Here is a 26,583-nt window from a genome sequence, read left to right on the forward strand (position 1 = left end):
CATAGGGTCTGTATTACACTTATTTCCTCTTTTACACAAAATAAAAATAAGGCGGCATGCGATTTTTGTTGAATTTATAAATTCTCTTCCTTATAGTTTGGAGGTGAAGGAGGAATTCTCCCCATCCCCCACTGCCCCAATTTTATGTTACATTAACTTTAATAAACTGTTCTCAAATTCTGGTGGAAAATCCCGCAGACAGGCTCTCAAAAACATGAATATTTGAAAATTATCCATAAACTACATATGAAAGATTTACCATTGCGTAATTTATTACATAATCTGCTATTCAAAGAATTACAAATCTCCCCAAAATAGCTTCAATAAAATTGAGTCAACATTACACTAAGCACTCCTAACATTAATACAGCATTAGATGTAGATGTTTTCTTCTGAAAACACAGAACTAATTATAGTTCTGTATCCAAAAATATTGTGTCCCATCAGAAGTTTTAGTGCGGCCTTTTATATGTGCTGTCCTCTTTATGGCATTCTAGATGTAAACTGGTATTTTAAATAAGCCAAAAAAAATGTTCATAAATATCACTCAAAATGCCAGACTACACTGTTTTGACGCTATGAAACACCAAAATATGCTAAAGCATGAACATGAATAATGTATACTTTGAATAGATTTATTAGGAACACATACTTAGTTAAAAGTATTTGCCTGGAAAGGAGATATGTAGGCTTAAAATTGAGAAAGCAACCAACTTTCTCAAACTTTGCCGTTACTTTGGTTAAACCCACTGTATGGCATTTTAAAATTTTACATTATTACATACAGGTGTACACACATAACATGCCAAAGTACACGTTCAAATTATGCACAATATGCAATTATGAGTACACAAACAAGACATGGACCTTATACATCACCATTCAAACATAAATTTAAATTCCATTAGCCCCATGATAGATCAACCCCACTAATACACACAGTATCAATATTTTTAAAATTAAAGTTACATTCCTAAAGATGCATTTTATCTACCTGAGCAGCTGAATATTCAGAGTGCCTACTTACTTCAGTATTTCAAAGAAGGTATGGTTGGCCTCTGGCCTACTGGATTGAGAAAATGTGGGAAGCACATGTTCAGTTTACTATTTTTAAGCAATAAAAAGTTTATATATATATATATCACCTTTTAGAAACACTGTAGAAAGAAAGACATCATTCATCTTTTTCTGTGAAAAAGGAAGATATTACTTAAGAGTTAGGTCCTCATTTTCAGAAAAATTCCCAGACATCAGATGACTCTTAAGGCCCATGTGAACATGTAGAACACTAGCTGCCTTTGCTTTGAGATTTAAAAACAAATAATGTCACAATGTAGAAGTGGGAGAAACATGCATATCTTCAAGAACTTTCACACAATCGTTATGTACAAAAAACCCCCAAACCAAAAAAACCCACCAAACACACCCTTCTCAACAAAAAAAAAAACCTACCACCCCCCCCCATATGCACACACACACACCCCCAACACAAAAAAAAAACACGGAACACACAATATGGAAGAAAAAAGTTCACTTCTTTAGGAGTAAACTGATCTGTCATAGTGGAAGAAGCAGAAGCGGGAAAAAAACTCCAAACCAAATACAAAAACCAACCAACCTGTGGCTCAATTAGCCTGAAAACTTTGATTCTAAATGGTGGCTGGCTGGAATTCAGAAGGAAAAAGGAATTCCAACTGCTGCCAGATGTGACCAGAGGACTGGGATTCCTGGTCACTGCAGTGTGCACCTGGGAGCTATGCAGAAAAATAGGGTAAATCAAGGCCTCTACAGGCCATCACTTTTGGAAATTCTTCCTATCGCAGCAAGAGTGATAACCTAGCCTGAAGGCCCTATCCCAAGAATCACAAAATATGCTCCTTACATGATAACCAGACAAAGGCGAATACTTTGCAAACAATCTGCTGACTCTTAAGAGATTCTTATGTGGCCAAGGGCTTTTGGCCTCTGTGACTTTGGTAGGCATTCAGAAAGGGCAAAGCTGCTACCTCAGCATTCATGGCAAGACCAAAAAAAATTCAGATTTGGCCCAAATTACATGATGAAATTAGCACATGGCTTCTCGTGCCATTGCCCCCAGATTGGTTTGAACTATGATTAAAGTTTATCCTGTAGCAAGCAATAGAATACCCCAAGTAGATCTTAGCTTTGGGAAAGGAAAAGGGGACTTCCACGCTCTGGTGGGTCAGGCCTCTTCCCTTTTGCCAAGCATGAACCCACACAGCTTGAACTGATTCAAAATTCCACAGCCATGAAGGATTAAAGAAAATAATTTAAATTATTTTTTAATTTTAAATATAACTAGTTAAAATCCATAGCTCCAAGCCTTAAAACCTCACCAAAAGTAGTACTTTGAAAATAAAGTAGGTAAGACTCTCGGCCGCTGATCTCTATTCTGCCTACCATATCTGTTACGTAAGAGAAGGACACATCACCTTTTTCTTTCACATATAAAACACATACTGTAAGTAACAGAAATTTGTGTTATACACAAATATACTCACCATGTAGATTTAGAAAAAAAACCCAACCAAAATCAGAAGCAAAAAAGGTTCTCTGCATTTAGTTGTGTATCAAACAACATTAAAAGGAGGTGTGCTGTAATGCTCCAGAGAGGTCTCAAAAAAACCCAAACCTACAAAAAACCCAAAACAAAAAACCAACCAACCAAAAAATAGCCACCACACCAAACCGAGAATAAAAAAGTAGTAAGTGGATGACAATACAGTTTTTATAAAATACAGAGCACTCTTCAGAACTGGAATAAACTAGGTTAAAGCAAAAAACCCTCAACATAGTACTGCCTCTTAAAGATACCCAGAAAAAAAAAATCTGACATATCCTCCCCCTACCATGAGACTCTCTTCAGAAATATTTATTTGTTCACTTTGAATCAGTATCTTGATTTGAACATTGAAATTAAAGCCCTGAAGTTTGCTGCTAACCATGTAGTTAATCATATAAATCTATTACTTCTGTAGGAAAGTCGGGGCCCAGCACTTCAGTAAGTGGTTTAAAAGAATAAAACAAAATGGATTGATCAAACATGGACAGTGCTTCATTCAAAGCAGACCTTGCATGCTTCATGCCTGTGCCTTTCCATTGTGCTCCCAGATAACCTGCTGACAACTCGCCATTTATAAGAATTCATGCACTGGGCAATAAAAACATTTAAAAGGCATTTGCAAAAATATTTAATAAAAGTAGTAGTCTAATCACCACACAAATAAAATATTTTCCAAAAAAGTTAACATCTAATGTTTTAACCTAGCCATTGTACCGAGACGTACTGTATAAGGTATACATATCAATACAACTGTGAGGTTGCTGGCATGTGTTCGTAATTACTAGTCCTGGATATTGAGTGCAAATGAGGTGAATTCCATCACCCCAAAATGTCAATGTAATTTGCTGAGAAGTCTGACAGAATTCAGTCTGTGATAGTCTCCGATGACGACGCATTCTTCCTGGGTGAAATACAATCTGCTTTTAATTTTATATAAGCATTGAATTTTTCTTGTGATAAAAACAGCCAGGAAATAGTAAACAATAGTTAATTTAATGCAGACAACAAAAAGGCAGACAATTTATCAAATACACACTAGTTTGCTTTTGGGTGTATTTCATATTACAGCTCCCAATCAAATGAAAAGTATTTATAAATATTTTAGTTGTGCAAAACTATTCTTCGCTTACATCTTAAAAGCAATCAAACAGAAATATCTTATTAGTGATGTTTGCAAGAGAAAGTGGTACTCCCGTCAGAATATTTATCATGGCATGCACAAAAGCTGGCAGAAGCTGTCTGGTCTAGACAAGCTGACAGTTCAGACTTCCTTCGAACTGAGCCGCTTGGCATCCCAACACACTGCATTACTTTCAAAATTTTTTATTAGATTTATTTCAAATGAGACAAGTCTCTGATAATGTTGATGGAAGCAGCAGCAGCATATATCCAATTCCTACAACCAAGTTCCAGGACTTATGAAGAAGAAACGTCAAATACACTTTTGAAGAAAGACTTAAAAACTCTATTTTAACATTGTGATCAACAGCAGCGTAAGAGGTTACATTTTACTTTCACATGTGGCACAAAGGAGGAAGGAATAAGTGTCACTAAAATAGAAGACTATGGAATTTAAAGATTGGGAGAGAGAAGACTTTAAGATTACTTGTCACATTCAAGCACAGAATATGAGATTAAGTCACAAACCACACTGAGATTTCAGTTAGATAAAATCTCAGCTGTTTTTGTATCTCTACAAGCTACTTTACAACCTTTCTGTTTCATTTTAGAACTTCACTAATATTTAACCGCTGTAGAGAGAACAGTATAAGAGCAAATTACCTAATTTCAATGTTGTACTAGCTACATATGATATTGAAATCTGTTTTCAGTGTTCCCCACTTTTTTGTTATTCTTACTTTAAACCAAACACTATAGACTTACTAAATCAACAGGAGCTATTTATTAGAATTCAATAGGTTGTATCACCAAAGGCTGTACGAACATTACAAAAAGAGAGATTGCATTTCACATATTTTAAACACGTTACTGTCTGATAAGAAAATGTCTTAGTGATACCGTTCCATGGAAAAGTAAGGACAGTGGACCAGTTTCAGCCTGATGGAAGCAGTCAACTTTCCTGAAGACACCAGAGTTATTTCAACAAGTTCCAAATCCTGACTATTATCTTTAAACCATGGTCAGCCTGTTAAACTAGGACTTACTGAGGTCAGGTCGGGATGCTTAAAGAAAAGAGATGTTACACTGATGAGGGGCATGATTTGCCCAGTACTAGCCATGCATAACACTGGATTTATACGGAGAACAAAGAACGGAAAGGACTGAGAGGGCATTAGCTCACCCTGTTATCATCTCCAAGCCTTCTGTGGCTGCACTGTAGTGTTGGATGTTCCCACACCAACCCCATGGCTCCTCTTTGACTGCCACTCTCCAGCGCTGCCCAGGGGCAGCAGAGAGCAGTCATGGCACTGCCATACACCAGCACCAGTGCATCTTTCTCCCAGTGAAGACCTGCGCTGCTGGCTCTTCTCCACCATGTCACTCTGAGCCTCTCTTTTTCCACACTGGCAATCTCCGTTGTGCCACCTGCTTAGAGACAGGGCAAGCAGTTTCTCACTGGTTAGCAGCAGCCCTATTTGCACTTGAAGAATTCATTACAGTATTTTATCGGTATGTCAGACTTCACTGTAAGAAGCTTTTCCAATTAATAGGGGTAGTTATATCAAGCAGTTGAAAATGTCTATTTCATAATAAGCTGATATCTAGAGAACTTGAGATAACCCTCATGATGAGGGTGGTGACACTGGAACAGGATTCTGAGAGAGGTGGTAGGTTCCCCCTCCCTGGAAGCATGCATAGTCAGGTTGGACCGGGCTCTGAGCAACCTGATCTAGTTGAAGATATCCCTGCTCACTGCAGGGGTCTTGGACTAGATGACCTTTAAAGGGCCCCTCCAACACAATCCATTCTATGATTCTATGATAATTTCACATGTAGTGAAAGACACAAAAGTTGTCACAGTGATTGACGAAGTAACAGTAGGTTCTTAATCTCAGATAACAGTTACTCAGGCACTGATCCCAGCAGCAGTTTTGTAATCTAGGATGGCAGTCTTAGCATCTTGCACAGCTCAAGATTCTTTTTATTGACATTTTACTTCATTTAAAGGAAAACATAGGGACACAGTATAGGCCCAGGTCCTTCCTCAGCAGTTTAAGGAATAGTTGTGGCAGACTCACCGTGCAATACATTTACATATGAAGTACACAACAGGACCCCTGGATTAAATATTCTACACAAATATTTTGCTGCTGAGCAAAACATGTATGGGTTAAGTACTGGCTTTCCATGCAGCAGAACTGAAGGAAAAAGTAGTACCTAAGAAGAACACGAGATAGGTGATTGGGGAGCAAAATCTGTTGACTTCAGCCACTGTGCATTTGACTACTGCCTCGGAAAACACATCTATGAAGGCAAGTCCTCAACAGTAGTAAGTCTTATTACCTATCTGGCAACAGAAGGAAGATTTCCTTTCTAAATCAAGGAACAAAATATGTAAGGTTCATGCTGGTGTTCGAAAAATCATTGAGTTTGTACTGATACAATTCTCTGATGTGTACCCCTCATTGCCCACAGATGTCCACTGGCAACAGGTCGGATCCCTAACAATAAAAGCGGTGGACTATGTTTGTTATACATAACTGCTGGTATAAACCAAAAAAACAAAAAAATCCCAAACAGTCTGGAGAAAGTTACAAGTGTGTCCATGCAACTCATATATCCAAAAACAGTTAAGTAAGCATTTCCATTTTTATTAATTTATTACATCCAATGAGAATAAAAAGAAAGCAAATAGTATTTTTTTCTAATATTTTAATGGGTTGTTCTGTTTTTTCATTTTTATCAAACAGTTTATTACTCATTGTGGTCATCAGTATTCACAATTCTGAGCCGAAAGTCATCTGCTGAAATATACAAGTGAATTCTCACTTTCAACTGTTAGCTACTGACAATCTTTTAGATCCATTTCCATGGAAACAAGCTGAATGGTAAAAATAAAGAGAGTTTTAAAAGTTTTTTAAATTCCCTTATACTATCTCCAGTGAGGTGATCTCCATAGAAATGAGATCAGAAAGGTCTAAGCTAAGAAACAATAGTGAAGGATCTACACTTGGCATGCACAGTTGCTGCCTGCCATCTGCAAATGCAGATTTAAACATCTAGCTGCTGTAGTGACATTTAAGAAAAACTAGCTACACAACAGAATTGCAGAAAAAAACCCTTTTCTCAACGTGCTTAGAGAATTAACATTTTAACACGCAGATGGCATTTAAAACATTACACTGAAAACAGAAAGATTAAATGATATTAAAAATAACTACAGAATTACTGTAGATTAAAGGTATTAAGTTAATATTTTCCCCTTTAACTCCTTTTGCTTTGCCTCCACCTTTTTTCAAGATCTACAACTCTGTATGTGAAAATAGATACTTAGATCTCCAAAGCACAATAAGACAAGTGGTAATACTGAACTTATGAAATGTGCCTATTTAAAAGAAAAAAAAAATAGGACAGAGAAAACTCCACAGCTATTCATGTATCTCCTAGCAAGTACAAGTTGGCATAGCTAGCAAAATAAAACAGTAGTTCAACTACTTACAATCTTACATTTAATCCAAGCTGATTTAATGTTACTTAGAGAATGTATATAAATATATCGCATGCATTAGATTAGCTCTATAGAACTATAACTACAATTGCAACACAAGTTTAGAGGAAAACGTGACATCTGTTTTCTACATAGACAGCAGCATGTAGGCACAGACTATGACAGTTGATGGTAAATCCCTCGTAAAATCTGTTGAAGTAAATGTAATTAAAAGGGAAGAACAACATCAGAATTTTAAAAAAATGAAAGAATAACTAGGGAAATACAAACAAGAGAATACAGGAAAGAAAGTGGCAGACTATTTAGCCTGTTGTGTTCTCCAAACGCAAGTGTTAATAGGTCTTCAGCTGTGGAACAGCTGCTCTACGGCTGAAGTGGCCAGGATGACTCAGAAAGCTGTTAATGAACTCAAAATTGAAAATCTAAAACAGCGAGATGCTTTTCTGTTATTTACACGAAGTGCTGAATATGGAACAACCAGGAGGACGAGCTGTTCCAGATGATCCAACTTTCCTCTGCTCTAGAAACTGTTCTGCTTCATATGAATGTTTTTTTCAGGCAAGTAAGGCTAGTATCTGGCCAGATTTGGGTGCTGAGCCCTGGAACCCAAGTGAGACTAACTTCAGATACACAAAACAAGTAACTCCTACTTGTGGATTAGCCAGCGTAGGACTTTGGGATCAGAAGGCAAAATAGGACACTGCTCCTCTAGCTTTGTAGAGCACATTGTGGCTCTTCCAGAAAAGGGAGTCACACGTGCTGGATATTCACCTTTATGCATATACTAGAAAAGGTCAAGATGCCAAGAAACATGTTTACATTTCAAAATATCTAATCTGATGTAGGGCTCAAACTAGTGAGACACTCAATCCATTTGACTGACCAGAATCTAGACAGCAGTATCATAATGCACCAATAAAAAAGTTGCTCATGGAATAATATTGTTTCTGCTGTCTGGAAATGGCAGAGAAAGTATAAAGCAGGACCCAGAAATAATAATACACCTTTTCTTCCATTCTAGACCATCTGAAGGTAAAGGACATTCAGAAGAGGGATACACAGAAGGGTGGAAAGAAAAACAAAAAAAGAATTCACAGATATATGTGTACACATGAAGGCTGTTTATAACAAACTGATATATAACTGAAGCCAACCACTAACATATAAAATGCCATTCTCTTCAGTACTCCGGAACAAGACCATTGTTTCCCTGAATGTGTTATGGACTATGAAAGACTCAATGACTTGCATCAAGGATCTGCAAGGATAGTGTGCCAGACTGTAATTTTCTTTTAAATGAGACACAATAGTAAAACCTCAGCAGGTGGTGAGAGATGCCACAATTCAGCGGTGAAAAGTGCTGCTGATCACCTTTCCAGGGGCATCTTATCCCTATGTAATGCATCACTCCCGATGTATTCAGAATTGAATGGGAAGTGAGAGCAGAAAGTCTACACCTTTTCCACATACTATAGCTCTTAGAGCTAATAGCACTCAACCCTGCTGCATGCCCTTCAACGACTGCCTGCATGCCACAGCTTGCTGACCTCTGTTTTCCAGAGGAAATTAATAATAATATATAACATGGTGGTTTACAGGTGTCTGTTACTAGAACAGACCTGGATCTCACTGACCAGAAGAGTCGTGTGCTACAATTAGCAGAGAGGCTGCCAGCAGCTGCAGAGGCCCTCTGCTAAGACAAAACACTGAATAACGCTGATGCTGGCAGGCTAACGAGAACAAGAGTCTAGCAGTCCTCACTTGGCTGAATGTGACTTACGGGATTAACTAATACATGCAGAATGCAATAGCTCTAAACAGCAACGATGAAATGCATGGGTCTGTTGTAGAATAACTGATGTGTGTATGTAAGACACAAGTTTTGCCACCCATTAGTAAGTAAGAGATATCATGACTTAACATACTTACGTGTAAATTCTTATACTTTCTTTAATTAGAGTAAGAAAAACAAGGACTGCAAAAGAAAAAGCAACTAAAAAATAAATCAGACTGTGGGTATAGTTCAGTCAGGCTCCAACATATATTAGCTGTTTAATAGCAGAAAACGTCTTTCCTGCTGTGTTGCTTTATTTCCTGAATATACGGAGCTGGAGCAATGCTGGTTCTGACCCTCCCAGCACCTAGTACGACCAGAGTAACTGCAGCAGGAATGTTATAATACTGCTCAGTGAAGCCACTGTGCTGGGTATTTCGGTAATGCTGCCGTACTGGGTACACTGGTAATGATGCACAATAGCTGCCCACGTCAGCTGTGTGGCCTGGAGGGATTTGCTGGATCTCCAAAATAGCAGAGATAATGTTACAGTAAATGTTTGTATGTCCAGAGATATTTGGAAACGTAGAAAAACATAGTCTGGAGGGACTTTCACAGAAAAACCATGAGCAGTCTCTACATTTCTAGTTCAGAAATTTCTACAAATTCAGAGGTCACCTGTTAATCTCCCTCAGCTGTCTGTGACCAGCTCCATGCAGCCATGTCCATACTGCACCGATTCTGACCCAGCAAGCCTCGTGGTACTGGAGCTGGTCCACAGACTGCCCTCCTGCCGTACCCCCACTTCCTACACACCTCAACTCTGCAAATTGGTTTGGTCTGCTGAGAAGCCAGAATAACATCAGGGCAGGGAGAGACACTTGGTAGAAGATATTCTCAGCCCTCGGTCTGAGAGCCGACCTTGTCTGTTTTATCATTGAATGCATGCAGTACTATCAGTCAAATGACGGCTCTTACCAGTTAACCCCTTCAAAAATTGTGCATTGCATCAAGTCACAAATCTGACTTAGATGCACAAAGTTCCAAATATTAGTTCCCTTTTACTTGCTTTACAGGCTCTTGAGTTTTCAATTCTGGTATTTGAAATTCCCCTTCAGCAGCGGGAAGATCTTCTTTTGTCTTTACCACCCCAAGAAGCAGGGCTTTAAGCAAATACCACAGAATCACATCAAAACAGCAGTCCTGGCTATCTGCACCCAGAAAGCAGGCTATGACTCAGAGTTTCCCATTTTCATTTCCTGACTAATCACTTGGAGAAAAAGTATTTCAGTACCAGTAATGGCAGAAACCATATAAATACCTCTCCGAGCTCCAGGTTTTCCCACTGAAAAGCACTGGATCTCAGAGTCTATTTTTATGTGGGTATTGGCATATTTAAATTACTGCAATTAGCAAGCAGTCAATGGGGTTAATATGGATGAAGTAAAACCCATAAGAATATCTATCCATTGCTTCTTCCCATCTCTCCTCGATCCTTACCGAAAGTCTCCAGTGTTTAAGAAGGAGAGAAAAAACAAATATCCTGCCATTTCTGGTTCATACTGAATTAGTACTAGTCAGTTAGTGTTTTTAATTGAAACTATACCAAATGGAAACAATTAAAAATAATAATTATACAAAGCAGCTATATAAGGCTTTTCAGCTTTGGAGTGCTTTACAAACACTAACACATTAATTCAAACTAAGACATAAAACTAAAGAAGCAAAACTAAAGCTAATGAGAGGGAAGGTTAAGTGTCAGATCACTGATTTTACCAGCATGTGCTGCAAGTTACAGTAACGAGGAGCTTGCTATATCAGTGCAGATGCCTTTATCTGATACTACACATATCCACATGAACTGAAGCGATGACACTTCAAAACTTTACTGCAGCACAACAATACTCCTTTTAGCACATTACTAATGGGCTCCTTCAAAACAAAAATTCCTCTCCAACTGCTGTGCTACCAGGGGAAATGGAGCCTGCTCCCACACCACATATCTGGCTGAAATACCTGCTCCCAAACTGCTGACGAACAAGTAAAGACTTGCACCTTCCATTACTTACCTCATGGCTTTCACCATCATCCTAACAAGTGTTATCGCTATGTACCAATAATATGATTCATGACAATTTTATTTCCAAACTACTTATCCCTTCTGAGCAATCAGAGTATCAGAAGGGGGAAAACCAAGATTGGAGCTATGAGAATTATTAAAGGTAAAAACTTTTATTTCTTGGCTTGCAAGGGATCATGTTGATATAATCAAGTGAAAGCCAGAAGCAATGGCATCATATCCTGCCATTTAACTGACCCCAAAAGCTCTGGAAATCAAATCTGAGGGGTGAACAGAAGAACCAATTATTGGAAGTGGAGCAGGCTGAATAATGTAAGTAGCCGCTCAGTTTATTTGCATATAAGTTCCTAAAATTATTTGCATGTTCTAGCTACATGCATTACAACTTTATTAATTTTCTAGTTTGAATCCGAGTGGTGCATAAAAATTCTGCAGAGTAACTTCCATTACAGATTGGAAACACCTTTAACAAAGTGTCCAAAATGTGTATAGAAATAAAGACATAAGAACTGGAAGTCTGCCTTATTTTTTTTTCTTTTTAATAAAATGCTACCCATATCAACCTTATGCATATAGTCCCTGAACTGCAAAGCAGGAACAGATAAAAACAAAAGGGCAAGAGAAAGCAAAAGAAAACAACAACCAATGTTTTCCAGCAAATGAGTTTGTTCATGCTGCCCACGTAATTGCTTATTTACTGAGAGCTTGTAAAGTAGTACTGTCTCCTGAGGGAGCCCAGGCTCAATCATACTCGTTAAAATGTACTGGAAGGAAACAACCTGCTACACTTCCCCCGGTGCTCCTTCCTTTCCTCCCATTTCTGAGCACACAAATGGAGGAAGCATCAAGCTCTTAATTATACTATAGTACATAGAAGCTAGTATTGAAAACACTCTGTTCACTAGAGTTGAATACAGTATCATCAAAGCAACCTCCCAGACACCTCCTCTTTTCTACATTGTGCTGCATTCTTCAGGCATGTCTGAATAAGAAAAGATATGAACTATGATAATGAATAATTCATGTCCTCTTTCAGCCTCCCCCCTGCCATTACTCATATTTTCAACTAGATAAAAAAAAAGATACTTTCTAAATCAATTTCTGGCAAAGCTAATGACATTAAAAGAGAAAATTTAATTTTACTCTATCTTGGTTTACTTTGGTAGCCAGAATAATGTTTCATATAGCTTTATTAATAAACTCTGTGTAAAGCAGATTCTCTATTCTTTGTGTTGCATGCACAACTTTGAATCACATGGGTACATAGTGAGCACTATTTTGTTCACGTCTGCATATTTGGCAGAGGAGGCCAGGCTTATCATCTTATGTAGGTTTTCAATCTCATTAAGTTCACCCAAATTAGAAAACAGCTAGAAGGTATTACTTTAATTACTAACTTCCTATGATGAGACATACGCAGATCTTCAGATTTTTTGGCATGTCTTCACAGGGTTTGTTTGATGAAGGACACTAGCAAAATATAGATTTTTATGTAGAACTTCTACATCCAGAAAGGTCTTTGCATGTCATTTATTTAAAATAGTTCCATGACTATCTGGTCTCATTAAGAAATATTGAAAAAGCCTTTCATAAAAGTTAGATTAATATCATTGAAAGAATGCACACCAAAAGCAGACAATCTTTATAGAATATTACTAAAAACCTTTAACTTCTTTTCTGTAGACTGAGCTATATTTTTGCTATGAAACACAAGTATTTTGTATGGGTTTTTTGTTAGTTAAATTATGCTTTTAACGGAACTTCCAGTTTTCTAGAATGTAAATGTTGGAGTATTCATGGGGCCAGAAGGAAGAAAGCAGTACAAATCAGATTTGAGAGTTACGAAAAGAAATTCCATCCTGTAGAATCAAGAGGTTCCACAAGAAATGAAAGTCTAGGGAAAGAGAGGAAAAGACAGCTTCATGTTCAGTTTTTATCTTCCTGTTCCTCTTTTACACAAGGAATTAATTGTCCTAAGGACCACAGCAATGACTTTATCTGCACTGCAGTATGTGATGCGACTACTGTCCTAGCATGGTAGTTAGCCCAAAAGATGGTCTTCAGGAAGTTTCCAAAAGTCTGGCTCTTGATAGCACATTTAAATAGAGGATTTCAGAATGTAAGCCTGTCTCATCATTAAGAAAAGCATTTGACTGTCTAAAACTGTAGGACTACCTACCATTTTTGTAGAGGCAAAGTACCTATCACAATGTTGAGTATATAAACTCTCATCATCAAATGATTGAACATATCATAATTGTTCAGTAGCTTTCTGACATTCATACATTATTGTCTACTTTTTATTATTGCAGAATAATAACCATGGAGAAACACAATGCTCCCAGTTCCTTAAAAATTTACTTATCAGCCTATGATCAAATTGGAAAGCTGAGTTCTACAATTCCTTCATAGTAACAGAATGAAAAAGAAATCACAAGCAACATTTCTCCCTTCTTACAGACGTGACCTTGAAAACTTCAAAATTTCCTGACTCGTTGACCTTTCTGTATTTGGGATGAGACCTGCGAACACACCACCTCCCTACAAATCCTGATTATTCTGGAGAGAAAAATCGGAGCCTCTGAGAAAGGAAGAAGCCGCACAATCCAAGCCTCCTCATGTAAAAGAGCGAGGGACTGAGACTACCTGAGAATGAAGACAACGCAGAGGAGGTAGCACAGAACCATATCACTGCAGACATGAGAGATCAGTCTATCATTCCTTCACACTCCTTCATCACATTTTTCTCCCCTTCATCAGTCACAACCATGTAGATGAGAGTAGACAGACAATGATCATGTATGACTAATTGAAATGGACTGTTTCTATTAACTTCACATAAAAATAGACTATTTTTGCTACACTGTGTATCTTATGTATAGCCACCTAAATTGCACATTTTTTTCTGTACCCTATTTTCAATACAAAGCTCTTTTGATTCTCATCCGAACACCTATCTCGGGATTTCTGCCCATATTTATCAGATTTGAAAAGCTTACACATGAAGTATAGGTACAAAAAAACCATTGAGATATATCATCTGCTAATCATAGTCTCATAATCACTTTTGTTGAAATTACAGGCCTGCAAAAATAAGTACTTCCTCATGGCACAGTGTGCTGAATTCAAGCTCTTCCCCATCCTCCACTGCCCCCAAAACACAAAGTAAGTCCTCTCCCTGATTCTTCCTATTCCCCTGAAACATGAGATGGAGGATAGTTAAAAGGAAAAATATTTTTGTAAATTTATTCATGTAGAATATTCACCTGCAATCCCTTCTCAAATTTCCAGAGTTCTTTCCTGAAGCAGGTATGTTAAAATAAATAAGCACACTTTTGTGTGTACATCTGTTTTCTACTGAGATCTGACACAGCAATTAGTGTGCAGCAAGCTGGGGTAGTTTAATATACTTCCCTCCTCATTTCTATCCAACTTTATAAAGGTTTCATTAATCTTTGCCTCCAACAACAAGAAAGCAATAAAATATGTATAACAAAGTAAAGAACAGCACTTACTAACAACCTACACTTTCATTTCAGTTCCAGTATTAAATATTGGTTTCTGAAAATAAACAGGCTGCTTTTCAGAAAGGCTAATTAGCTGATTAGTCAGATCAGGTAAGCTAGGTACTGTGAAGTTCACCTTTTATAGTTGCTGTAGATGAGAAACATCAGATAAAATTTTTGGGACAACATGTGAAATTGATGTGAGAGGAAAGAGTAACACAGTTGTCAGTATTCACTTTTTTTATGCTCTGTTGAGTTGCTGTATTGCTCATTGTTCCGGGCACAGCTAGAGAACTTGATCTTAACATTGTAAACACAAAACCAGTACCTGATTAACCAAAACGGAAGACAGGCACAGAATGAACTGGAAGGCTGGATGTAACACTTTTGGCATGGAAATAGAAAAAACAAAATTATACCGAAGACTCAAGGTGGCAAAAACACAATAAATATATATGAATGAATTAAAAACTCCTCAAAAGTAGCATCTTTTTGTTCATAGATAAAATTAACATTTTTCCCATGAAATAGGATTTCTATATCCAACTTTAAATGGAGGACATTTATTTAAAACTTGACACAAATACTCACTGTAACTTCACAGATTTCCTAATCCTTTACCCTGCATGTGTATTCCTACATAACCTTTGTATATGCAAAAGAGGCATGTGGACCCAGGATTAGGAAGGAAAAGAAAAAAATGCTAAAAACTTTCAGATGAAAGTCCCTTTAAGCAGCCTCTACCTGATAGGGATAAACTATTTACTACAAAGACTGAACTATAACTCTTACCCAAACATTTTTCCACCAAGAAGAAAACCATGCTACTCTACAGAAAGTTCACCTTGTGTCTAGGAAGTGCTGTAAAATTTCTCTATCAACTCAAGAGCTATTCAGAGTTAGCAGGTCTTCTCTATGTCTTAATTCCTTCATATAGTGTGTCAGTAACACTGACTTTTTAACACTTGATAGCAATCTCTCTTTTGGCTCCACTTTTCCCAAATACACTACAGATTGCTTGTCAGCACCGCCTATAAACACAGCTCTATCATATTTGCCAGCCCTAGAGAGACAGAGGACCATAAATGCATATCTGTCTTGGCTTCCACTTGCCCCTTCCTTGCTTCCTAGTGTCTACACAGTCATACAAAAGAGAGTTTTGTTTTGACTTATGGCCAGGCCTTTTATTTCAAGCTAAAAAAAGCAAATAACAACAAGCAGAAGGTATTAAACAACCGTGGTCCAAATACAGCAAGATAACAGACATCTTGCTAAGAGGTGCCAAGACTGACCAGAAGCTTAGGGCCAGGGACTCACAGTTTACAGCTACTCCACACTTGCCAAGCGTTATCTCTTATTCCGAGCGACTACCATCTCCACCTCCCACTACTTACATTTCCTCAGAGTTACGTTTTGAAGATCCTCCTTGGAGACAGCTTCAAAGTGTTGTTTAACAACATATTGCTAGTGCAGTGGAGTTGCTTGTGCCCAACATTTTCAGATTATGTTCCTCCCCCTGCCATACACACAAGCAGTGGGTAACACCGCCTGCTCCTCCTGCTACACTGCAGTTCATTGCGGTTCAGTTGTCTCAGGCTGAAACAATTGCTGCGTCGGGGTGCTCCACAAGTCAAACAACTTTTAAAATATTGGCCGCTCCTTTTTGAGGACATTCCTATTGCAGAAAAGTTATTTTTCATGATCTCAGCAATATGATTTACAGTAAACTGTAACAGCACAACTCAGAAAAAGGAGAGAGTGGTGCAGCAAAAGCAGCTTGGGGCATAAACTCTGCACACTATCTTTGCTGCCAAGCTATCAAGAAAGCCCAGAGTGAGCCGCTTAGAGCTCACTCTCCCTTTCTTTTTCACATCCTGTTATCAGTGTGCATGAACTAGGCACCTGTATCTCTTTTTAGCACTGAACATCTGGAGTGCTAACTACACACTGTTTTCTTTATAGTGAATGTTTTATTAAGTCAATGTTATATAAGATGACTATTTATACATACAGTATAGACATATACAGTATAAATACACATACATATCTTATGATTGTGGACAAATTAGGACAAATCATAATCAAAATGGCATAATTCTGTGATAAATCAGACAGCAGGACTTGGTAATTTTTCTGCATAGCATTCTGACTCCCCACCCCTACCAGAAAATGCACTTACTTCCCTGCCAGTTTCCACAGAAGCTTCACCACGTGCATTGATAACGTGCACAATGGGCCCAGTAACGAGCTGCTTTTCCTGGGGATGCACCTGCGGGCATAGCCCCTGCTCCATCCGCTGATGTTGAGGTTGTCGAGCACAACTAAAACCTCCCACAACAGACTCTGTGCAGGTGCAAATACCACCAGCACCAAAAGCCGCCCCTTAACCACAACCTGCAGATCCGACAGAAACGCAACCTACCAAGGGTTCTGGGCTCGAGCTCCCACCACTCCTGCTGCTTCCTGGCCGTGGTCAGCCTCTGGGGACAAGCATGACCCCACCGCTCTGGTGACCCTTGCTAGCTGTCTTAAAAGGAGGTTTATTATACAATGGGTGCTTTCTTACAGGCACTACTACCTCAGCACATTGGTACTGAGTGCTTATAACTAAACAGTTGTCCTTTTTGTGGGATTTTGGCAGGTAGGAAGTGACAGGTAGAATCACAAGATGACAGTCAATGTAGTGAATGTAAGAGTAAAAACAAAAAAATAGTCTCTTGTACATAAAACAATAGCTCTTGAGTCAGCTCATGTGATTCAGAGGCTCTGTTGGGAAGCTTAAATGAATGCAGGACTAGAAAAGTGAGCAAAAAAAAGGGAATTAGGAACTGCACATTTTGCATCTTTGAAATCAAGGACTTCAGTTTTTATTTCGTCTTAGCCATTGCATTTTGCCCATGCTTTTTTCTCCTCCTGTGTTCACAAAATACCGTTTATAGATTTTAGCAGGTCACATATGAAGTAATGTTAAAAGCTCTGGTGTGCAGAAACACTTTCTGTGGGCTTAATTCGGTTGAAAGGACATGCCTTGTTGAAATTAGTAGGTATTTAGAACAAAATGATGTATCTACGTAAAGTTAGACTATTTTAAATAGTGCTGTCAAATAAAGTTTTGATGGCAACAAAGAGACAAGTAGACTGTATAGGTTCTTGCTTTTCCAGCAATTTGTTAACTTATATTTTCCCTCAGAATACTTGGCCTTTAAAATTGCTGTTCTTCTAGAATGCTCCAGCAGAATACCAACAATTATGCTATAAAGTGTCATGAATCGATAGCACTGCGTGCAATATTTAATACAAACTAAGCCCCATGAGCCTGCTCTTTTAGTTTTTAAAGTCAGTTTTTGCTTACTTTCAACGTTATATTTTGAAAGGGCTATTATGCTTAAAAGAAACAAAGTGCTCCAGTAATCTTTGATAATATTGATAACAGGCTTCCCCCAAATAAAGTCTTATGAAAATCACAGGCGTGCTAAAAAGACAATTCTAGTGAGCCCCTCCATTTTTAACCTTTTTCATCTGTGTGCTTATGCCATTTAATTTTTATCTACTCTAAATATGAAGTGTATTACACAACTGAATTTTAATCTCAGTTTGAGGTATTTTAGTGTAAGTATTTTAATCTTAATGGCACTTTACGAGGGAACCTCTATTGGAGAGAAGATTGATGTCCACAAGAACAAAGATGAAAAACTGCAAGTGAACAAATACTACTTATTCTTAGGTTATAACAAAAGGTCTTATTATGGGTACATTCCTCATCTGAGTAGGAACACAATAGTTTATGCTAGTGTAGAACACAAACCCTACAAATTCTGTCACAGACACAAATATTTTTGCCAGTAGAAATAGTTTGGGAAATATTGCACTAGATTTTAAAGGACCTTATGCTAACTAAAATATTTTTGGGGAGAAAATAACCAGTGAACACAGGAAACAAAGTATTATATGCATGGTAATTATTCAAAACTTGAAAAATTACCAGGGCTGATTTTCTGAGTACACACTCCAGAGTACATACTCCGAAGTGTCACTCAGATATTTCTTCAGAAAACAGAGAAACTGATGTTCTGGCAGATGACTTCAGCATGATAGTAGCTACTTACAAATACTCACTTTCCAACTATATATATTTCAACCACTTATTTTCCAGTTTGCATAGTACCATATCAGACTTTTTTTTTTATTATTATTAAATTAGGCAGGACTTCTTTCAGGTATTATCATTTATCACAGTCCTGATGTAGCTACTGGACCTTCCCAGAACTTCTTGATGTGGACCTACATCTTCTTGACCACTTGAAGAACTGAGAGCAGACTACACATTGCCTCCAACTCAGGATCTCCAAAGGTACTTTGAAGGAAGACACCACCTGCTGAGTAACTCATATGGAACACTACAGTATCAAATATTTAAGTTCTAATACATATGCCAGTACAGAGATTACAGTTGCTTATTCATACTCATTCACAGAGATCAACTACTTCAAGTCTCTTGGTTCACTCACTTCTTCAGAGGCACAGAAAAACTGCAGTGAAGCTTATATAGGTGCCAAAGACATCAAAACCCACAGAAAATAATAAAATATTGCTATGGTCATTCTTGCACCAGGTTGTTGAAGTTTCTTAGGCATTTTCTAGGACACATGCTCTATCCAGAATGCCAGTGTTCCCTTCCCGCAGTTTACTTCTCATTTAAAGAGTAACAGTCTCTTCCTTTCATCCATTGAGCTTGTTTTACTAACTGCTTCAGCGTTCTATCCCTAACAATGGCAAAGAGCAGTTCATAAGGAAATAGAACAAAAAGGAGCACCAAGGAGAATCTCCATCCCTTATTGGATGTGGGGAGGGAATATTGCCAACAAGGATGAGGAAAAGGCTGAGGTACTTAACTCTTTCTTCACCTCAGTCTTTAATAGTCAGACTGGTTATTCCCAGGACAGTCAGCCCCCAGCACTGGAAGACAGGGAAGGAGAGCAGAACAAATCTCCTATAATCCAGGAGGAAGCAGTTAACGACCTGCTATGCCATCTGGACACTTACAAGTCTATAGGGCCGGACGGGATCCACACAAGAGTGTTGAGGGAACTGGGAGAGGAGCTGGCCAAGTCACTCTCCATCATCTGTCAGCAGTCCTGGCTAAATGGGGAGGTCCCAGATGACTGAAGGATCGCCAGCATAACACCCAACTACAAGAAGGGCTGGAAGGAGGATCCCAGGAACTACAGGCCTGTCAGCCTGACCTCAGTGCTGGGCAAGATTATGGAGCAATTCATCCCTAGTGCGCTCACTGGGTGTGTGAAGGACAACCAGGGGATCAGGCCCAGCCAGCATGGGTTCATGAAAGGCAGGTCCTGCTTGATCAACCTGATCTCCTTCTATGACCAGGTGACCCACCTAGTGGATGAGGGAAAGGTGGTGGATGTTGTCTACCTGGATTTTAGGAAGGCCTTTGACACTTCCCCACAGCATCCTCCTGGAGAAACTAGCTGCTCATGGTTTGGATGGGTGTACTCTTTGCTGGATAAAGAACTGGCTGAATGGCTGAGCCCAGAGAGTGGTGGTGAATGGAGTTAAATCCAGCTGGCGGCCGGTCATGAGTGGTGTCCCCCAGGGCTCAGTGTTGGGTCCAGTCTTGTTTAACATCTTTATCAACGATCTGGATGAGGGGATTGAGTGCTCCCTCAGTAAGTTTGCAGATGACACCTAACTGAGCAGGAGTGTTGATCTGCTCGATGGTAGGAAAGCTCTGTAGAAGGATTTGGACAGACTAGATCGATGGGCTGAGGCCAACTGTATGAGTTTCAATAAGGCCAAGTGCCGGGTTCTGCACGTCGGTCACAACAACCCCATGCAACGCTACAGGCTTGCGGAGGAGCGGCTGGAAAGCTGCCTGGTGGAAAAAGACCTTGGGGTGTTTGTCGACAGCCAGCTGAACATGAGCCAGCGGTGTGCCTAGGTGGCCAAGAAGGCCAATGGCATCCTGCCTTGCATCACGAATAGTGTGGCCATCAGGAGTAGGGAGGTGATCATGCCCCTAGTGAGGGCACACCTCGAGTACTGTGTTCAGTTTTGGGCCCACCACTACAAGAAAGACACTGAGTTGCTGGAGCGTGTCCAGAGAAGGGAAACAAGGCTGGTGAGGGGTCTAGAGAATAAGTCTTACGAGGAGCAGCTGAAGGAACTGGGGCTGTTTTGTCTGGAGAAGAGGAGGCTGAGGGCAGACCTCCTTGCTCTCTACAACTACCTGAAAGGAGGTTGTAGTGAGGCAGGTGTTGGTCTCTTCTCCCAAGTAACTAGCGATAGGATGAGAGGAAATGGCCTCAAGTTGTGTGAGGGGAGATTTAGATTCGATATTAGGAAATATTTCTTTACTGAAAGAGTGGTCAGACATCGGAAGAGGGTGCCCAGGGAAGTGGTCGAGTCACCTTCCCTGGAGGTGTTCAAACATCGTGTAGATATGGCACTCTGGGACATGGTTTAATAGACATGGTGGTGTTGGGCGGATGGTTGGACTTGATGATCTTGGAGGTCTTTTCCAACCTATGATTCTATGAAGTCTAAGAACAGGGTAAGCAGACAGCGATACTGCTCCAGAATACTCTCCAAGTCTCCAGCTGTCTCACAGACAACCTGGTATCTTTGTAAGTTTTTTCCACGGCTCCCCTGTCAAACCAAAATTACCATCTGAAACTACAGTAATGTTTGAGAAGGAAAAAAAAAACACAAAACAACAAAAATGAGGGACAACAGAATACAAGAGCCTTGATTTGGCTGGATGGGAGAAATAGTTAAATGTATAGTTAAAGCTTATGGTGTTCCAAATCTGCCCTTATCTACCTGGCTAAGCAGAGATGAATACTACTGTAGGACTGTCCCAAGAACATCTTTTCCACGTTTCTTTCAATTCACCTCAAAGTCAGTGTATCCACATGCTACAGGTTCAGTGAAAGCATCTTTATAAGACCGCAAACGCAACCAAAACTGGATGTTCTAATTCAGAGAATTGTTTCCCAGACATAGTTGGAAGCAAAAGAAAGTCTGATCTCTTCTGTCTTTATTCTTCTGAGGAAAAGAAACCATACTCCATCAAACTTTTGTCTTATAATATTACAGAATCACAGAATGGTAGGGTTTGGAAGGGACCTCTGTGGGTCATCTAGTCCAACCCTCCTGCCGAAGCAGGGTCACCTACAGCAGGCTGCACAGGACCGTGTCCAGGTGGGTCTTGAATATCTCCAGAGAAGGAGACTCCACAACCTCCCTGGGCAGCCTGGTCCAGTGCTCCGTCACCCTCAGAGGGAAGAAGTTCTTCCTCATGTTCAGACGGAACATCCTGTGCTTCAGTTTGTGCCCGTTGCCCCTTGTCCGGTCGCTGGGCACCACTGGAAAGAGTTTGGGCCCATCCTCCTGACACCCACCCTTCAGATATTTGTAAGCATTTATAAGGTCACCTCTCAGCCTTCTCTTCTTCAGGCTGAACAAGCCCAGCTCCCTCAGCCTCTCCTCGTAGGAGAGATGTTCCAGTCCCCTCATCATCCTCGTAGCCCTCCGCTGGACTCTCTCCAGTAGCTCCTCATCTTTCTTGAAGTGGGGAGCCCAGAACTGGACACAGTGCTCCAGATGGGGCCTCACTAGGGCAGTGTAGAGGGGAAGGAGAACCTCCCTCGACCTGCTGGCCACACTCTTCCTCATGCACCCCAGGATTCCATTGGCCTTCTTGGCAGCCAGGGCACACTGCTGGCTCATGGTTAACCTGTCGTCCACTAGGACACCCAGGTCCCTCTCCACAGAGCTGCTCTCCAGCAGGTCCACCCCAAGCCTGTACTGATGCATTGGTTTGTTGCTCCCCAGGTGCAGGACCCTGCATTTGCCTTTGTTGAACCTCATCAGGTTCCTTGCATACTCTCATATGCAAGTTTCTAGGCAGAGGTGGCTTAAAAAGCACATAAAGGATGCAGCACTAATAAAGATTTTCAGACTAGTGTGACTGTTGCTCTCGCCTTTCTGTGAAGTACTTTGCACCACGCAGCCTCAGCCTTAACATTCTGTGTATGTGTTGCAGAGAACTTCTCATAGTGAGATCACTGGTTTATGTTTCTTCAATTCTGTGTACAGACAACATCAAGAGAATAGTTACGTTAAAAGATCAAAGGTATTTTCTGTGGCATTTCACTTACAATGAGGGTGAAAATCATTAGCATGCATTTGTACGCACAAGCAGAGTTTGTGTGAACAAACATTTGAACAAGAATTTTCAACTTGCATGGATTATAACTGGGTTCAGCTGGGAGAGAGTTCATTTTCTTTCTGGTAGCTGGGGTAGTGCTGTGTTTCGGATTTGGGATGAAAATGATGCTGATAACATACTGATGTTTTTAATTGTTGCTGGGCACTCAAGGACTTTTCAGCCTCTCACGCTGGCCTGGGCTGCCAGGTGCATGGGAAGCTGAGGGGGAAACACAGCCAGGACAGCTGACCCAAACTGGCCAAAAGGGATATTGCATACCATATGACATCATGCCCAGTGTATAAGCTGGGTGAGTTGGTCAGAGGGGAGTGATAGCTGCTTGGAGACGGGCTGGGTATTGTTCGTCAGGCAGCGAGCAGTTGCATTGTGCATCACTTGTTTTGTACCTATTATCTCTTCCTTTGCTTTCCTATTAAACTGTCTTTATCTCAACCCACAAGTTTTACATTTTGTTTTTTTGTCCTCCTCCCCATCCCACAGTGGGGAGGAGAAGCGAGCGAGAAGCTGTATGGTCCTACTTGCCAGCTGGGCTTAAACCACAAAAATAACCCAGCGCTTGTTTAAGCAATAAATACTTGCTCATTTTCTGCATTTAGTTCTGAAAAGCTCAGGAATTTATCTCCTTGACAGCCTTCCTGCAGTAGGTGATATTACCTCCCCAAAAAATGTAAAAAGAGTGAAGTGTTTTCTTTCACAAAACAATGACTCTCACTTTGACTGCACAGGCTCTGTGTGTGCGTACACAGGTAGTGCCCGCAGATGCTAAACACCAGCATTCCCGTGTGTTGCGCCAAGAGGCTACCTGGTGTTTTTAATTAAAATTCAGTCAGCTGAAAATCATTAATATTGCCAGAGAAAGAAAAACAACCTTTACTCTGCTGGGCACGGGTAATAAAGTTTTGAGTTTTTAACTCACTGATCTCCATCTGTGAAGGTTAAGATGAAGGTTTAGCTCTGAGAGGATTGCAGCTCTATTTTGTAACCCCTATGGTCGCATATCATTCAACCCTTACCTCCACAGGCCGAATCACAGATTTTATTACAAGATTACACCTATATTTTTTTCTTAGAAATTAACATTACTTACTCTCTGCAATAGAAGCATACCTATAAAAATGTAAATCTAAGGCACGCCATCTAAATAGAGCATGCTTAACTTCAGCGTACCAGGCAGGACTAACCTTGCAGACCTCTGGTAATTTAAATTCTGACAATGCAAGAAAACTGCAATTGATGTTCTACATAATGGAACTAGATTGAGACATCAGTATTCTGATGAAGACTGGGAAAATGGTAAAGATACTTGTAAATACTAGTTATGTGTTTCAGTTTAAAATCTTTTCATTTTGTGAAAATTCTTGTTTATTCATTTGTTAAACATACCAACAAAAAAAACCTAATGTCATTATTAAGACTCAGTACTTACCCTCTTTATTTATCAGGGATTTTCCTGAGGCAGGGGGGTGTCAGTGCCTACCTGCAACTTCCCTCACCGCAGCAAGGAGTATGTCTCTCAAAACTGAATACACAGAAACTTTCATTAATGTTCAATACCCACAGAATTTACCTGGATTTTCACTTACATCTTTCCCCCCCCCCCTTTCAAAGTTATATTTACTCCTCACTCCAACAATATAAAGATTATAATTAGCAGCTGGAAGAAATGTTTGAAATCCAGGAGGCAGACAAATATTAGATCTCACAACATTCTTGTAGTGTAAGCCTTTTCATTATTTAAAAACAAAAAAAAAAAATCTATTTGCTCAAGTTCTGTAAAACCGGGAGAGAAAGATGGAGTGCACCCATGACGTCTTCTGAAAGTAACAGGAATTCAAAACCTTTGTACTAAAAGACAGATTCTGCATCCTATCTTCTCGTTCTCTATTTAGGTGATGTGGCAACAGGGAAACAGCAACCTGCTGAAAGCTGCGAGGATCATTTGGGATGGAAGAGCTGAACTACTGTTTAGGAAATATGGATAGCGCTGCTTGTGCTGCCAAATTTCTTTGGAACAGCTGGGCAATATACTTAACCTCTTTGTGCTCTAGTTCTCCCTTTACTGAAACCAGAATGCTTCAGGTGACCAACATGCAAGTATAGAGAGGTATGATTTGGGCCATAAATCTACACAGTCAGATAGCAAATGACAAGTATAAATGTAATAGGAAAGAAAGAAAAGTCCAAGCAATGATATATTCAGTTGAGCTTTCCAAAAAAACCTTAGAATATTTAGGAATTTCAGACTACTAAATATCGAATAGACTTCAAATCTTCTTAAACACAGATATTACAAAAATAAAGGAGAAATCTGAGAATGTGAGGATAAGAATTGTTCCGAATTGAGTACTTTTATTTAATCACTACAGATATATGTGCTTCTGCACCTACAAATCTTCAGTCTCTGTCTACACGGATTTCTGTTACAGCATGCATGTCTCCCCGCAAAATAAAGAGACCCTACAGTCTCAAAGCCAACACCATCTCAGTTTGCCTTTCATGGCTGAAAGTCTGTTCTCCCTTTATTTTCTGAAGAAAGATTCATTAGTCTTTTCCTCATGTTAAATTATTTCCTATTCAAACTGTCAATCCTATTGGCTGTTGAGCCTTGGTGTGGTGAAGAATATTCTGCATTTCTCACAATCGCAAGGATAAGGCTGCTTTGTACAGCTGACTAATATCCTATGATCTAGCAATTCAATTAATTTAGAATGTGTCTTACTGATTAATAAAACCTTTTACAGAATTGGGCGCTTCATCTGTATTCATAACCTGACACTAATGACTTTCTTAATTCAGCAAGTTATGCAACACAGATGATAAAATATTTATGTTATGATATTGTAAATTAAATTTTATTATTAAAATTTGATAATATTATCAAAGTTTTGTCTCATATTATAGTTTGGTTTTATAATTAAATTCTACACATCTACAGGCTAAACAAACTGGGCAAGAGAAGCACACGAAGTTTTAGTACATTCTGGCCCCTGCAGAGAAACTGGGGTATGTTGTAGTTTAACTCCAGCCAGCAACTAAGCACCAGACAGCTGCTTGCTCACACACACACCCCACCCCACTGTGGGATGGGGAGGAGAATGGGAAAAAGTAAAAACTTGTGGGTTGAGATTAAGACAGTTTAATAGGAAAGCAAAGGAAGAGATAATAATAATATGTACAAAACAAGTGATGAACAAAAGCAACTGCTCACTGCCTGAAGAATACCACCCAGCCCACCCCTAAGCAGCGATCGCTGCTCCCTGGGCAACTCCCCTAGCTTATACACTGAGCATGACATCACATGCCTTGCAATATCCTTTTGGCCAGTTTGGGTCAGCTGTCCTGGCTGTGTCCTCCCCCCAGCTTCCAATGCACCTGGCAGCCCAGGCCAGTGTGAGAAGCTGAAAAGTCCTTGATGGCCTCGCAACAGCTGGGCGGGGGGGGGAAATCAGCATTATCAGCATCATTTTCATCCCAAATCCGAAACACAGCACTACCCCAGCTACCAGAAAGAAAATGAACTCTCTCCCAGCTGAAACCAGGACAGGGTATTTTGCTAGAAAATAAGAACAGACTTGATAGGTTGCTGATGGAACCGCTGTGATAGCTGTTAACATGAAAATGTACAGCATGTGATTTAAACAAAACATTACTTCTGAGATTATACCATTTTTCACAATATGCATTTGCATGCATTTTTGTAATTTTATGCACAATAACATCAGTGTATTAGATACTTATATTAGCATGGACTGATATTC

The 26,583-nt window shown here is 39.6% G+C and overlaps 1 protein-coding gene across 4 annotated transcripts in view; it reads right to left on the reverse strand.

Annotated features, from left to right (window-relative positions):
* Window positions 1-26,583, reverse strand: part of EPHA6 (EPH receptor A6) — a 543,420-nt gene that overhangs the window by 404,471 nt on the left and 112,366 nt on the right. The gene's annotated exons all lie outside the window — the stretch shown is intronic.

The sequence above is a fragment of the Opisthocomus hoazin genome, chromosome 1 (genome assembly GCF_030867145.1).
Source record: "Opisthocomus hoazin isolate bOpiHoa1 chromosome 1, bOpiHoa1.hap1, whole genome shotgun sequence".
In the NCBI taxonomy this organism is placed as follows: Eukaryota; Metazoa; Chordata; class Aves; order Opisthocomiformes; family Opisthocomidae; genus Opisthocomus; species Opisthocomus hoazin.